Source organism: Meles meles, chromosome 1 (assembly GCF_922984935.1).
Source record: "Meles meles chromosome 1, mMelMel3.1 paternal haplotype, whole genome shotgun sequence".
NCBI classification, from domain to species: domain Eukaryota; kingdom Metazoa; phylum Chordata; class Mammalia; order Carnivora; family Mustelidae; genus Meles; species Meles meles.
The window spans coordinates 28987109-29003939 of NC_060066.1; positions in this window are offsets into that span (position 1 = coordinate 28987109).

Below are 16831 nucleotides of genomic sequence, written 5' to 3' on the forward strand. Positions count from 1 at the left end.
AAAAGAGCATGCCATTTTAAAGACATTTATTTTAAAAAGAAGAAGGAGGATAAGAGCAGTACATGTGATTTCCCAAAAATGGAAAATATGAAAGTGAAAGTATAGTAATGTGGCTATAAAACTCAGCAACCCTAATACTTATTAGGGTACTGGAACATATCACCAGTTGGTTTTAAATCTCTAAAAGATCAATAAGCTTCGTACAATGACTGAAATCATAACTACTTAAGTCTTCAAAAAATATGTAAGTTCCTCTAATATCTTTTTTTGTGGAAGAATATCATGAGCAGATCAATCTAATTCTCCTTCATAGCAAAATGAAGTGCCTTGTATTTGGAAAAAAGTGATAGTTCAGATACATCTTGCCTCAGCCAGGCCGTTTTTGTTTTTGTTTTTACTAAAGCCCCTATAACTGTATAAAAATCTGGGAAATGGGGGCTAGCTCAAAAAAATTATAGGTTAGCATACAAAGTGAAATTACTCCAAAGTAGTTTTCTATAGTTCATTATTGACTTGAAATGAAGATTTTGAGTTTATTCCAATGGAGTTTAGCCTAGTTATGGTATTGAGCGTTTCCTTCTTAATTTGGAAAACGAACTTTTCCCATGGTAATTATACCCTTGCTTTTGGCATACACTGTCAATTGCCTGCTCACAATTCTCCCTTCTTCCCAAATTCTATTGGGGAGGCATTGTGCCCACTTCCACAACTTTCCTTATAACAGGGGAGGCCACTTAACTCAGTCTTGGCCAAAGACAGGTATAGGAAATCTTCTGAAAAGGTTCTTGGATTTTTTTGCATTCTGGGTAGAAAGGAATAATATACCTGGTACCACCCCTTCTAACTGTTTCTCCTGCTTCGAACCCTGAAATGATTACTGGAGTTGTAGCAGCCATCTGAGAATATGAGATAACAAATATCAAGCTTGGGTAAAAACAGAAGATGGAAAAACAAAAAGATAAAGCTTGTGTCTTTCGAGGCATCCGTATCAATAAGGACATTCATTAGCTAGATATATAGCAGTGACATCTTCAAAAACCCAGTGGCCAGTGAAGGCTCTGTTCCATCAGGCTGTCACCATGGTGGGGAGAAAAGAACATGGCAGAAACACTAACTCTTAAAAGCTTCTGCCCAGAAATATCACAGGCCATATCTGCTCAGGGAAGATTCTTGCTCCCTGGATCGCTTCCCAACTTAACCACATGTGTGAAAGTCTTTGTCTTGGGTTCTGTTTTCCAATGACCCTAGACTAAAATAGCCTATTTAGGGTTTCAAACTTTCTTCTTAGAAACAATTTGGATTCCTTGAAGAATTTTGGTCAGGAAAGTGAACCTATCATTTCTGCAGGTAGGTAAATTGATTTTGATACTGGTGTAAAGGAAGAATTACAGAAGTCAAGGCTGATGTTACAAAAGCCAGTCAGCAGATGGGGCGCCTGGGTGGCTCAGTGGATTAAGCCGCTGCCTTCAGCTCAGGTCATGATCTCAGGGTCCTGGGATCGAGCCCCGCATCAGGCTCTCTGCTCCACAGGGAGCCTGCTTCCTCCTCTCTCTCTGCCTGCCTCTCTGCCTGCTTGTGATCTCTCTCTCCGTCAAATAAATAAATAAAATCTTTAAAAAAAAAAAAAAGATCTCAAAAGCCAGGCAGCAGATAAATCCAATAAGTGAGATAACAATGAGTGATTCAACTGCAACAATGAAAATGGAGAGGGACTAAAACAGAATGAGAGAGAAATAGGGATTGTAAAATGATCACGAAAAAAAAAATTTTTTTAAAAGATTTATTTATTTGACAGATAGAGATTACAAGTAGGCAGAGAGGTAGGCAGAGAGAGAGGAGGAAGCAGGCTCCCAGCTGAGCAGAGAGCCCGATGCGGGGCTCGATCCCAGCACCCTGGGATCATGACCTGAGCTGAAGGCAGAGGCTTTAACCCACGGAGCCACCCAGGCACCCCTGATCACAAAAATTTGACAAGGACTGTGAAGTCAGAGAGGTAAGCTTTCGCTGTCACGTGACCTGTAAGTGCTAGAACAACCCTGGGGAAAATATTGCCCATTTTATCGTCACTGTACTGTGACGCACTGTCTGACACTCCTCAAAAAGTAGTGACATGATGAAATCCAGAAAGACTGTGGCACCTGCCTCCCAAGAAATTCCATAAACTTAGTACCCATTTTTCTGGGATGCTTACAACATAAGCTTCTCAGAAATAAACTGAGAGCTCTAGAAAGTCCTTCTAGATTTGGAAATCTATAATAAGACTATGCTCTTAGCAATTTTTAAAGTTTTTCTTCCTATTAATTTTTTAATGTTTACTTTTTCAGGGCTATATATTCTATGAAGAATATGATTTCCAATTTTATTTCCTATGCTAAGGAACTGGAGAGTAATTGATTATGTTTTCAGGGTAACCCTATAAATGGAGTCTGACAAGTGCAAGCAAGGGTTGCAAGCTCAAAATGCCTGACTTTCAATAGCCATCCAATCAGGAAGGACAAGGTAAATGTACAAGCAAGGTCACTATAATGGCTGTTTGGGTCCCCGGGCAAGAGAAGAAGAAAGGTGGCAGAAGAACAGAAGCTAACAAGTAACCACAGCTCATTAAATCTGACGAATCTGTAAGTGATGTCCCTTCTATTCACCCACACTGAGCAAAGGTACATTGGAAATGAATGAAAACCTCTTCTGACTAACATAACAGGAAAAATATGCTAAATGGAATTTTTAATGTGAATGAATGTTGACTATTTCTTGTTAATAATCTCATTTCATTTTGGTAAGAATAGCCAAATCTCAAAATAATACTGAATGGTTTGACAAGAAAACTCAATTATAAAATACGGAAAAATATGGGGAAATTTTAGTGATGGATACAGTGCAATGCTAGCTGACCTTTACATTCCTTAATTATATTGAATTAATAGCCTCAGTGCTAATGGTAATTACTTAAAATGGCAGAGTGAAAAGGCCATTATGTTACATAAAATCTCCATGGAAATGGAAACCCACTAGTTTATCTTTTTAAAGGGCATGAATTTGTCATTGTAAACACACTCACATTTAATAAACTCTGACTTCATTTGTGTTGATAAGTCTCCATACCAAGGTATCTATTTTTCTGCTACCAATACAAATCACCCTACTGAGCTCCTGACTTGACTTTTAGGGTCAATAACCAACCCTGAATTACACACCAGAACTAAATATGAGACAGTGTGTTTTATATCTGAGCTAGAGGTCTGGAAAATACTGACTGTGAGCCAGATCTACAAACTGTTCTTATAAATAAAGTTTTATTGAAACATAGCCATGTCCACTGTTAGTGTATTGTCTATGGCTGCTTTCACACTACAAAGGTAAAGCAATTGTAACAGAGAGCATACAGCCCACAAAAGCTAAAATATTTATCTTCAGCTCTTTACAGAAAAAGTTTGACTACTTCTAATCTTCACTAATCATTTAAAATCAACATTGATTACCCTTACTTGTGATCATTAGAGTAGCAACCAAGATGGTAGCAGGATTTTGGCAATATACAAAATGTTCTTTTCTTGAATTCTAAGATTCTTGTCAAATGTTCAGATTTGAACATAGATAAGAGGTATCTATCCTAAAGAAGTAGAAACTCAGAACCTCTAATATCTGAAAAATCATTATGAGAAAATGACCATCTTCATTCCCCCCAATTTTTTCCTCTTTACTTTACCCACTTTTCTGCTTATCCTTCCACCAGCAATACCATTGATGGCAGGGCATATTGTGAGAAAAGAAGCAATTTCTTCAGAATATAGAATTTAAAATATATAGCTACTCATATAAAAATGTCCAAAGAGAAACAATTCCATTAAATCTTTTGTACCTCCTATACAGAGAAAATTACAATGAAATTACCATGTACATAAGTGCCAGTTGCCAAAGGGTGGTAAGGATTTCTGGAGAAAAAATTGTAGCATCAACCTGTTAGAGGAATCATGGGTCTCTGTGGGGATTACTGGGAAGAAATAAATCTTACTTCTTCACTACAGAGATAACTAGAAGAAAAAAACATTTATAATTTCTTTTAGTGTGGAAAAGAATCCCCAAAGCCAAAGTGAGTTTAAATAGGGCTGGTATGAGATGAGGAATCTGCATTTAAAACCAATCAACCAAGTTCCATCGGAGATAATTTTTGAACCATGCCTTGAGAAATACAATGTTTATTTTTTCCATTGTTATTATACATTTTGCACACACACTCCCTACCTGACACTAATCATTTTTAAAATTATAAAGTCAACACACATGGGGCACCTGGGTGGCTCAGTCAGTTGAAAGGCCGACTCCTGTTTTCTGCTGAGGTCATGATACCAAGTTCCCAGGATTCAGCCCCTCATTGAGCTCTGTGCTCAATGGGGAGTCTTCTTCCCTCCCTTTTCCTCTGCCCCTCCCCCTGCTTATGTGTACTCTTTATCTCTAAAATAAATAAATAAATCATTATTTAAAAGCAATATACATATATAAGAAAAGAAAATTCATTTTAAAAAGACTTCAAAGATAAATAGGATTTTTTAAAAACACATGACATTTTAAATGACAAAGAAATAAAATCTTGGTAGGTTTAAACATTGCAAATCTCTTCTCTCATTGTGTCATCTATTAACTTTCTTTATGGTGTCTTGTTTTGTTTTTATTTAAATTCTAGTTAGTTAAAAACAAATATTTTATTTGGATGTAATTAATTTCTTTGCCTTCTGGTTTATGCTTTGAAAATTTAAGGACGTTTTCTTTATAATACAGGAGACTATTTTTTTCTCTCAATTCTTATTGTTTTACCTTTCACAATTAAATTTAATCCAAATAGAGATCCCTGTTGAATGAATGAATTTTTTTATATAGAGTTAGTTGCTTTGTAATACATGTATTTGTCATTGACTTGTGGTGCTATCATGGATGTGTGTGTATACTGTGTGTCCACAAATTACCTAGATATATAGAAGAATTCAATCCAGATTTTTAAAAAAAAATGGAAGAATAAGGAAAAGGAAGTTCTGTCCTAGGATTAACAAGGAGAAAATCAAGGAATAACACTCATAAAATGCAGTAAGGAATTATGAAATAGGAATTTAGAAATGATGTAAGAAATAAATCTGAAAAGAACCAATTAAAAATCACTGATTAAATGAATAATCATTAATTTTTTTGAAAAATTTAAAATATGTTAAGAACTGTCGAAATAATATTTTTAAATGAAAGAGACTAGAATTTAACACAACCAAAACAATATGAAAATTAAAGAAGAGGTTAATCAAAGAGTAAAAAGGCAAAAGAGCAAAACAGAAGGTGAGGGGAAATCTGAAAGAAATGCCCTCAGGGAGAAGTTTCTTAAACTCATAGGGAATCCCCTAGAGAATTTAGCAGCCCAGATCTTTTGCTTCAATTTGCTTTCTCACTTGGAAGCTCACAACCCATCCCAATATCCAAATTTCCTATTTAAGTACCAAGCAAACTCACCATCTGTCCACACTTGCTAAAACACCAATCCTCCCCACCTACTGCGTGTGCACATGCACACGCTCACACACACACACACCACAGCAAACACATTCATAATAGGAGTTTCCTTATCACATGTTTTCTGAGTTACGCAAGGTTCTCCTGATTGTGAGAAGAGCAGGTGTTGAGTTAGAAAAATTTCAAGACTAGGATCTTCTGCAAGTCATTATAATTTTTGAACTTTATACTTTTTGTAGTTCTTGGCTCATACTGGCACATCAAGAAGACTGAGGAAAGTGAGTATGAACTAAAATACACATTTGTTTGGAACTCCTGGGTACAAGTAGCCAGCAGGTTGCTGGAAACTCTTGCCTTGATGGGCTCTGGTTGCTGGTGCATTCCTGATTTAAGCTACCTTTCCCTTAAGAGTGGAATTGGTCACTCTCTCCTCTGTTCCACTGGGCACTTTTCTTGTTCTCCTAATCTAGTCCTTAAGAAACACTATAGGACAATGTTTGTGTCCATGTCTGTCTTTCTCTCCAGGCTCTGAGGTAATAATGAGCAGGGATTGTATCTTTATCACCTTTATTTTCCCAGATGCAATGATGGATACCCAGAAATTCTTTATAATTTTTGATAAAAGAATAAATTCAAGAATCTCTAAAATGCTTCTTGTGTAGTTTAGTATAGCTTAAAGCTATGGAATTCACACTGGAACAATTACTGAGAAGAAACATGCAGAAAAAAAAAAAAAAAAACCCCAAAGAGTATACGTAGGAGGGAGCCACATTTAAGCACAAGAGAAAGAGGCACAATCTGAAAGGGCACAAAAAGAGAAATGGGGGGCGGGGGGCGCCTGGGTGGCTCAGTGGTTTAAGCCTCTGCCTTCGGCTCAGGTCTTGATCTCAGGGTCCTGGGATCGAGCCCCGCATCGGGCTCTTGGCTCAGTGAGGAGCCTGTTTCTCCCTCTCTCTCTGCCTGCCTCTCTGACTACTTGTGACCTCTCTCTCTCTGTCAAATAAATAAATAAAATATTAAAAAAAAAGAGAGAGAGAGAAATGGGAAGTTATTGTAATAAAAGTCAGAGAAGTTCAGGCTTCCAGACTGAGGAGATGAATAATAGTGCCAGTCAAAGTTGTGGAAATTAGAAAGATGATTTAGTGAAATCAGGCAGCTGTGTGTGATTTCACTACTTAGATTCATCCTTCATTCTTGAGATAAAGTTTTCTAAAGTCAGTGGAAATCTATTTAATGCAGTATTCTACACTAAACACTAGATGCTTATATCACTGCAATAGAAAATGTGTAATCTCTCTTGATAGAATGAATATATACATGTATTTCCCTATAATAATCAAAACCCACGTACTTCTCTATATATACCTACGTGAGCACTAAATGAAATGGAAACTGAATAAATTACTTTTATGGTGATTAATATAGTCACCAGAAAACAATTTCAATTTTTTCCATAATAGTAAGAATAGGTCTGAAAGAATGTCTTTTTTATTAAAGCCATAGCAATTCTTCAAGTGGAGAAATACTTAAACTTTACCCAGGTTCACCCTATAATAACTTCATAAATGCTCTTTCCTTTTTTTCTTTCTTTTATCATTTCTTGGGAAGACAATTTTCCATAATTTATAGTTTTAAAATATTATGTTAAAAGTATTCTGATGAATAAGACTCCTGGTGGCAGCAACATTTTTAGTGCTGATTCACTTTTATTTTTAAATTAAGGGTTGTTGTGCCTTCAAATTATTGGTGTTAAGACATTAATGATAATGTTAATTTTCATGATCTGTAGAGTCTTGCCACATACTGGGCATGGCACCAAACATTAAGATGAAACAGTGTTCCTCAATAGCTTTTAATGCAATCTGTGGTTTCAATCCTAGTCTTTTTGGGGGGATGGAGGAGGGTGAATGGAGAAGGCCATGATTGAAATTAAGCACAAAGTAGCAAAGTTTAAACGTCAAATGATTCTAAATTGAATGCATTTTTATTTGTTTCAAATCACTGATATTAAATTAGTAATACTACTCCTGTGGTACTAAAGATACATTTTAAATTATCATTTCTGATACACAACAAAATGAAGTGTCCCATTCTAAAAAAACAACTGGATATATAAACATGGGTTATGAACTATGGAATAAAAGGATAAGGAAAAGATAATTTATGGTGCTTATACAAAGTCAAATACTGACTTTCTCTCAAGAAGTAAATGTAGCACCGTTTTTAAAATATCATTTCAGCACTTCAATTTGAAAATTGTATTAATGTAACAAGTTAAGAAGAAATAATCATAATCTTAAGATTGCTGATAGAGATTATATTATCCATATGGTAAACAGACATTATACTTATACAAGTAAAACAAACTGATGAAATATTTTGTTCCAAAATGATTAAAACACAGAATATGAAATACCCAAAGTGCTTACTAGAGGTCCATAAAAGTCTCTTGTAAGCAGAGTAGAGTGACTCATTCCAATTATTCTAAGAAACCAAGGTTTTATTCAGTATCACCATTTGAAAAGTAGGCAGTTATCTTATATGGAAATACAGATCTCCATATATCAGGTTTAAAAGGTCCAAGGATTAACTAGCAATACGCACAAATACCGAGAACTGAGGGACACAAAAGAAATGGCAAGAAGCCCTTTTGGGGGAAAATAGTGATGCAGAGGAACAGAAAGAGCTAAAATAATACCTATGTAGAAAAAAAAATCTAAGACAAACCAAGAAACCAAGCAACACTGATGCTGAAATCTGCAAGAAATAAAGAATATAGTTAACCCTGATACAAGACTATCCTTGATACTTTCTTCTTCCCATTAAGTGAGAGATTCATTTAACAAATATTTTAAATTCACAAATAGTATCCAGGAGTGTGAGGAACTAAATGTTGTGTGTTCCCCCTAACCCCCAATGTGATGGTATTAAGAGGTGGGACCTTTGGGAGATGATTAGGTCATGAAGGCGGAGCTCTCATGAATGGGATTGGTGCCATTGTGAGATAAAAGCTTTTTCCCTGTCTGCTGTCTCTCTTCTCTCTCAGTCTTTCTCTCTTTCTCCCTCCCTCCTTCACCCTCCCCTTCTTTTTTTTTTTTTTAAAGATTTTATTTATTTATTTGACAGAGAGATCAGAAGTAGGCAGAGAGGCAGGCAGAGAGAGAGAGAGGGAAGCAGGCTCCCTGCTGAGCAGAGACCCCCCATGCGGGACTCGATCCCAGGACCCTGAGATCATGACCTGAGCCGAAGGCAGCGGCCTAACCCACTGAGCCACCCAGGTGCCCCACCCTCCCCTTCTTAATGCCAACACACTGAGAGGGATCTCGCCATAGTCACTAAATCACCCAAAATAGTCTTGCAGAGCATATTTTATGAACTACTTATTCTTTATTGACTTTTAGTGAAAAAACTGATAATATAAGAGTATACTTCAAAAGGCCACATTTCTTTAGATGATATTTATAAATTTAAAAAATGGCAGCTAACATATGGGCTCTTTGAGAAGGAGCATACTACTCTTGCATACAATTCAAGAACCCTAGACTCTAAAGCCAGGCTACCTGGTTTCTTGACTCCTTCGCTTACTTCTATTAGGGCCTGGGCAGGGTCTCACAACTTTTGAATACTTCTTAGGTGCAAGGACTATCCTAGTCTCCATCAGTTAACCAATTATAAGAGAAGAGGCAGTTGAGTTGCAGAAAATGAAATACTTTGCCCAAGGACATCCAGCTGAGTAAATGCAGAGCTGGAATTCCAAGCAAAACCACTTAAATCTGAGCCCAACTTGATTTAAACTACACTATGACTTTCATTTTAGTACTTTGGATACAGTAATTATTTAGAAATGCGGAATTATATTTTTGGGGCCAGCAGCCCATTTTCTTTAAATAGAGAGGGGTCTGCTTGAAGGAACATAACCCCTCTCTGTGGGGGATATTTTTATAACTATACCCTAACAGCTTTATTAGGAGAAAGCCTTGCTGGAAACAATGCTTGTTTGTTACCAAAATAAGCAATTAACTCTCATCTCAACAGACCTTAATGAAAACCTCAAGACAGTGTTCTACTGGTCTCTTTAATGATCTGCCACAATTAATAATGATGATCTGCCACAATTAATAAATGATCTGCCAGAATAAATAAATAAATTCTCCTATCATGAAACCTACATGTGCATCCCATGCCCACAAGATGAGGTACTAACTTAAAGTTATCTGATGGGATCTCTTCCTCCTCTTGATTCCAAATACTCTATGTGTACACAGAATTTGCACAGGGTTCCATCCTCCTTCTCTCCCAACCAAATGACCACTTATTCCTCCTCCTCCACCAGCATTCTGGCTCCTACACCATCCCCTTTACTCAGAAAATCTGCATATTGATTATGCTTTTTCCATCTTGTGTTCTTAAGCACATTCAAATTACAATAATCTTCCCTCTAACCTCATGGCCTCCTTCAATTAGCACTATCCTTCCTCTCCACCCTTAAGAGCCAAACTTTGGGTGCCTGGATGGCTCAGTCAATTGGGTGTCTGCCTTTGCCTCAGGTCACGATCCGAGGGACCTGGGATAAAGGCCCACATTGGGCTTCCTGCTCAGCAGGGAGCCTGCTTCTCTCTCTCCCACTCTCCCTGGTTGTTCCCTCTCTCTCTCTCTCTCTCTATCAAAAAATAAATAAAATCTTAAAAAGAAAAAAAAGAGCCCAACTTCTTGAGTATTGCCTGTACTTTTTATTTCCATTTCCACCCTACCACTCACTCTTCAGTCCAGGATTCCACAAATAACATGCCATGGAAACAGCTTTTACTAAAGTTACCAATAATCTACAAATGGCTAAATTAAGTCCTGTCTTACTTGATATGTCAGCAGCATTTCACATACCCTACTTCTTTTTTTTTTTTAATTTATTTATTTGAAAGAAAGGGAGAGAGAGAGAGAATTGAGAGGGAGGGACAGAGGGAAAGAGAGAATCTCAAGCAGACTCCTCACTGAGTACAGAACCTGACACGGGGCTCAATCTCACAACCCTGAAATCATGACCTGAGCCAAAATCAAGAGTCAGAAGGTAATCGACTGAGCCACCCAGGTGCCCCTCACACACCCTACTTTTGAAACACAAATTTCAATCTCTAGCAGGGAGCTTTCCTTAACTTCCATTCCAATATACACAACCACCTTCCTGCTGCTGTCTCAAAGGCACATCAAGCTGAACTCAAGCTTCCTCCAAACCCATCATCTCATGGTAATGTTCTCTATTTCAGTGAATGTCTCAATGACCCATACTTCGTAAGTTATTAATCCATAAGTCCCTCTTCAAGCCTCCTTCTCCTTCACCCCACCCCAATTTTCTACTGCTACTAATTTTATCTCCTAAGCATCTAGTCCGTTCATATATACGGTTTATGCCATATATTATGAAACATCCCCAGCAGGGTATGGGACATCACCCTACAATCGAACACATTAATATTTTTGCAGTGAAACATTAATTAATATGTCACTAAATGGGATAGATAATAAATAGCTTCATGTCAGTTCATTTCAGAATTTGCTGCCATTTGAATTCAGTTAGGTCAGATTTTCCATGAAGTATACTATAATTAGCGCTTTCAGCTATCAGAGCTGAATATCAAAACTGTGGCTAAGCAATTGTGAAACTGTGCCACCATTTATCAAGAAGTAATGTAGATAGTGGTTAAGAGACAGACACTGAAGCCAGACTCTCTGGGTTCAATTTCATCTTCACCACTAAGCAGACCTCAGACCAGTGACCTAACTTTCTGTGCCTTAGTTTCCTCATCTGTAAAATGCAGTAACAAATTACCTACCTCATAGGACTGCTATGGAGATTAAATAAGCTAATACATGAAAATTCTTAAAACTGTGTTTACACAAAGTAAGCACCCAATGAATATTAACTTCCAGAAGTTTTTATTATTACAAACAATTCTATAGAGTTCAATATGCTTGTACGTATGTGACTATGAGTACTTCCTAGAAGTAGGATTATTTGGTCATAGGATGCCTGGGTGGCTCAGTTGGTTAAACATCCCATTTCTGCTCCGGTCATGATCCCAGAGTCCCAGGGTCGAGTCCCTCATCAGGCTCCTTGCTTGGTGGGGAGTTTGCTTCTCCCTCTGCCTGCTGCTCCCCCTGCTTGTGCTCCCTGTCCCCCAGCCCTCTCTAATGAATAAATAAATAAAATCTTTTTTAAAAGGAAATGTCATTTGAAATTTAGAATTTTCAACAATTAATAACTTATAATTAACTCCCCCTAAAATGGTATCTGAGCTCACCATCTTTCCTATATCCTCAAAGCGCTGGGTCAATTCAACCAAATTTTGAAAATCTAAAAGGTGAAAAATAATCTTATTGTTTTTATGATTCCTTTAACCATAGGAGAGTCCGTTAAAATTCCTTTAATTATGAGGGAAGAACGTATTTCATATATTTATTGGCTCTCTATGCCTCTCTATTTTCACGTCTTCTACTCTTTTTTAAATTTTTAATGTCATGACTGTATTTATTTGGTGTCTATTCTATTTATTTTTAATTGTGACATTCCTGACACTTCTTTCATTGAGATGTAATTAACATATAATACTATTTTATTTTCAGGTGATTTGATCCATAATGATAACATAGTGGCACAACATAATGATCGTCACAATCTGTACATATTGCAAAATTACCACCACAATCACTAAACCAAGAAACTGAGGTTTCACAATATTTAAAACTCTTACTAAAGAAATAATAGAAACTAAGAGGTTTCTTTCATATGCATATGTATGTAAGCATGTGTGTGTATTTACATATAAAATAATTTTTGTATATCATATGTCACCCATACCAGTCACCCATACCTCACTAGAATGAGTCTGCCTTAGAAGCCCTGCCATAAAAAAAAAAGAAGAAGAAGAAGAAGAAGCCCTGCCATGATCAGTCACTAAGCAGGAGCAGGCAGCAGGAAGCATGGCCTCACTGCAAACACAGTGTAGACTCTAGAGGGCAGCAGCAGGGGCAGCAGCCAGGCCCATTAGTGGGCTATGTTCCCTATAGAAGATCTCAGTATATTCTAGAGGGGCCACATTCACCTTTGTATCTTCCAGATCTGCTTCTCCATGAAGGTTGCTATGGGTCTCTCTTCCTGAGGAAGGCAAATGGAATAAACTAGAACTTCATCTTTGCAGGATGACCTAGAGCCACAAATGGCAATCATTCTTGTCCTCTTCCACTTTCCTTTCAACATTCCCTGTACCTTCACCTATTATCTCGGGAGGTATGGGTGTCTTACCTGATAGTGTGACCCAAGATCTCCTTCCTGAGGGTGTGAACCCTAACCAGTCATGTTTTTTTTCAGTTCATGCTGCTACAACATGTCCATTCATGGTCCCAGTGGGTCAAAGGAGTACCAACAGGTGCCCAAAGATCACCTGAGTGCGACACATATTCCTTCCTATCCCATTGTTGAAAAGTGTCCTCTATCTTCCCACTGTTCAGTGTGTTGTTAACTCCTGCCATGATGCTGATCCCTTGCCTCTGGTCTCTGGGCATAAAAAGTCTAAAGTGCCCTTGATGGCAGATAAAACTTGCAGTTCAATGAGACCCTTGCTCTGTCCCCTGCAAGAGTATGCCTCATTTGGGGACTAAGATCTTCAGCGAACCCCGGAGTTACAGGGATAGGAAGTACAAAGTCTCCAGTGGATCACTGGAAATGGTGGCCTTTATTCCAGGACCCATGTATTCTTCCTGGGGATAGAGTTTAATATATGTATTATATCCTGAAAGATGGTATCCCATTCTTTCCGAGTGTGACTTCTGAAACTGCCTTTGGAAGGGTATTCTAGCTGCTTCTGCATGGAGGAGTGTATGACACAAACTGTATATCCCATGAACCTATTCCTTCACTTGACTGGAAAGTGGGTCCCTGGTCAGACACTATGTTTTGTGGGGTTCAATTCCTATGGATCATCCCATAGCCCTAAGATAGTAGCGGTAGGTAGTAGCTGAGGCCCTGAAGGCAAGAAGGGCAGTTTATACCCAAAATACGTTTCTATCCCTAAAAAGGCAAACTACTGGTCATTCTAGGGCAGAAGGAGGGCCTAATGTAGATAACTGTCACAAAGTAACTTGTTGGTTTCCTTTCATAATAATGTCATACTGGAGACTCAGCATTGGCCCTCAATTCTTCTAGGCTTCCAAGAGTCACCTTATCATTGAGTTTGTCTCATTCCCTACAGTTTGGACAGGAGACTTGCCCGGAGCAAGTACCACCAAATAAATGAATTCCTATTGGCTCTTGCTTATATTCCAGCTCCTTGACAAATCACCCCGGAAATCTAATCCCAGGCATTATACTCTGGCTCCTGCCAGTACATTATAGCTAAGTTTTATAATGCATTTGGTGTATAGTCTCTTCCTTATCAGGCCCACCAGCTGGAATTTGCTAGGATTTAACTTTAATTAGCCTGGAAGCCAGGAGAGTAACTAGGAATCATTCTTAAGGGGAACACTTGTCACCTTATATGCGGCCTCTACAGAGTCTTCTAGCAAAAGGTGGACTATTTTTCAAACTATGAGAATTCTAGAGAATGTGCAGAGCTAACCCTCTTAGGAGTATTAACCTAAATCTTGAATGCTATGTTTCAGGATTCCAGGATTCTAATGCAGAACACTGAACTTAGTGAAACAGACCTGTCTTAGATGATGAGCATTCAAATGTCTCTGGAGCTCTGTGACTCTCAAATCTTCATTTGGTTGTACATCTGTCTTTGGTCTACTCAAAAGATATAACTCTTGGTAAGCTACCAAAGAGACCCCCTCATTCCCACACTTAACTTTCACCAGCTCTCAGTTTCTTGTTATCCCTCAGCAGGATGGTAATACCACCTAATACTAACAAGCCAATGCTGCCATCATCCTAAACTTCACCAGGATCTCTTTCAAATATCTGAATCATCACACCTTCGTGAGAGCCTTTCCCTATAGTGGAACATTTTACCAGGTTACCACTGGTAGAACATTTAATAGCTGGGCCAACAAGTTGTGCCAGAATTAACTTAGGTTCGGGAGTCATCTTTCTGTCCACTAAGTGCTTCATGAGCTAGGTCCACATCTACCTATACCCACATCCTACCACCTGTTTTCTTGAACCGCTATCATAACCACTCATGTTACTCCACTGAGAAGCATATGCCAATATGAGATCATACATGCAAGAGATTTTTCTGTGCAGGGAGGTAGGGAAGTAAGAAGGATTGGGTAGGAGGAGTCACCAACAGCAGCACAGTTTCAAGAAAGATTGAACCGAGCCAGTGGGGAATTCTTGATCCAAAAACATATAGGAGGAGTCCAGCATCCCTCAAAAATGGGTTTCCTGTATACTTTCACCTTGCTCAGTCACTGACTGAGAGCATCGCACAAGAAGTAGGGCCTCAGCATGACAAGGCAATGTTGGACTGGGACAGCAGGTGAAGCCATCAGTCAATTCTGCTCCCTGAAGCTGGAGACCTAAACAGCAAATTTTCATGACTGCCACATCTGTAATTTTACTCTACTATAGTCTACAAAACGTTTAAGATTCCTAATTTAAAAAGAAAAAGATAAACATGTATGCTTAATCGAATCTTTATTTTAGGACCTGACTCTAGGTCATCAGACTTAAAGCACAACTTCGGATCTCTCCTAAAGAACAAAATTTCTGTGTTTCATGGCAGTAATTTTCCTCTCCTCTGAATACATTTAATCCTGATTATGTTTTGAATTATGGAAGTTAACCATAGTTTAACTATAAGATTAATGGATATTTACTGTAAATGTTAGGACCTGGGACATATTATTAAAGGGCAAAAAGTTTCTAAAACAAAAAGGTAATTTGTTATATTGATTTTTCTATTAATGGGAGAAGTTTGCAGGATCCACTGAGGGCTTTCTTTATGTTGATCCCCCACCAAACCCAGATCAGTGTCCATCATTGAACAGTAATTGATTGCCTTATTGAATTAATATATTAAAGTGAAATTTGTATTTGACTCTTGAACGGATGCATTGCCAAATTTTTCTGTAGTCCCAATTCTTTTCAGTCTCAGGAGCAGCTTATCCTATATACGTAAATGGCGTAGGAAGCACTATTTATAACAGCTGTTGTTTTTCCTATTAAAGCTTTTTAAAAGGGCTTCTGTTTCTAGATTGACAATCTCCATTACAACTCAGGTTGTGGGGGATTTGAATATAAAAGGAACTCTAGTGGATAATTAGCATACTATACTACCTCTGGGAAGAAGGTATATTTTTGATAAACACCTCTAAGTACAGGCAGTATATACTTAGTACTTATTTTCTGCTAAACTTAAAATTAACTCACGTCCTGGGAAACACAGCTATTGAGGATTTTTGTTTTGTCAGATACGTTCTTCTGAACTTTACAGTCCTTTGTAACCTTAGATGCTTATTTACTCATAATGGAAAAGGCTAATTAATTAAGATCCAGTGACCAGAAATACAAAGGGAAACTACATCTTCTTGGTTGACCCTTGGAGCTATTGTACATGTAGGAAACACTACTGGAGCCCACCCTGAAGCCCTTTGCCCATGCTGCAGGAGCTTCGAGGGCTGTCTGAGCATGTTTCCAGCTGTGCCCTTCTCTAGAAACTTGTCCTTAACCAATGGGAGCAGACTCACCCCTGGAGTTGCACTTTACCTCCCCACTTCCCACAGTGACTAATGCAGGGGAACAAACTTCTAGTCTCCTTTTCTCCAAGCAGGACAATCTCTGTGATGCAATTCATGCCCCAGCACTCTCAATAAATCCTTTGTCCATCTCCAACTGCATCTGGGGAACCAAACCTAATACAACACATAATACGATAACTTTAATAATTCCATGAGCTTTACATAGGATCCACACTTTCTTTTAAATAACATGGTAAATTTACCAGCAATATAAGTTCCAAGGAAAAAAAAACCTGGATTATAGAAAAAGAGGACAGAAGAAATGGAAACCATTTCAAGTAAATTTACCAGGAGGCCACAGGCCAATGAGCTGCTGCTCCTGAAATCTGAAGACAAACAAACAAACAAACAAACAGACCCAAATTAAATACAAACATTTCCATTTTCCCTCTACCTGTGAAGAAAAGAACCACACAACCTGGACTGGATTCATCTCGTCTTCAATAGAAAGCAAACAACTTTCTGTATGGATCATCAGGTGGTGAAAGGAGGACACCAGTCATCAGAAAGACGTATTGTTTCAACAAAGACAATGGTGGAAGAATGAAAGTAAACCTCTTTTACAAAATAAAGTTGTAGTAAGAATAAGAGAAAATTATTCAAAGTT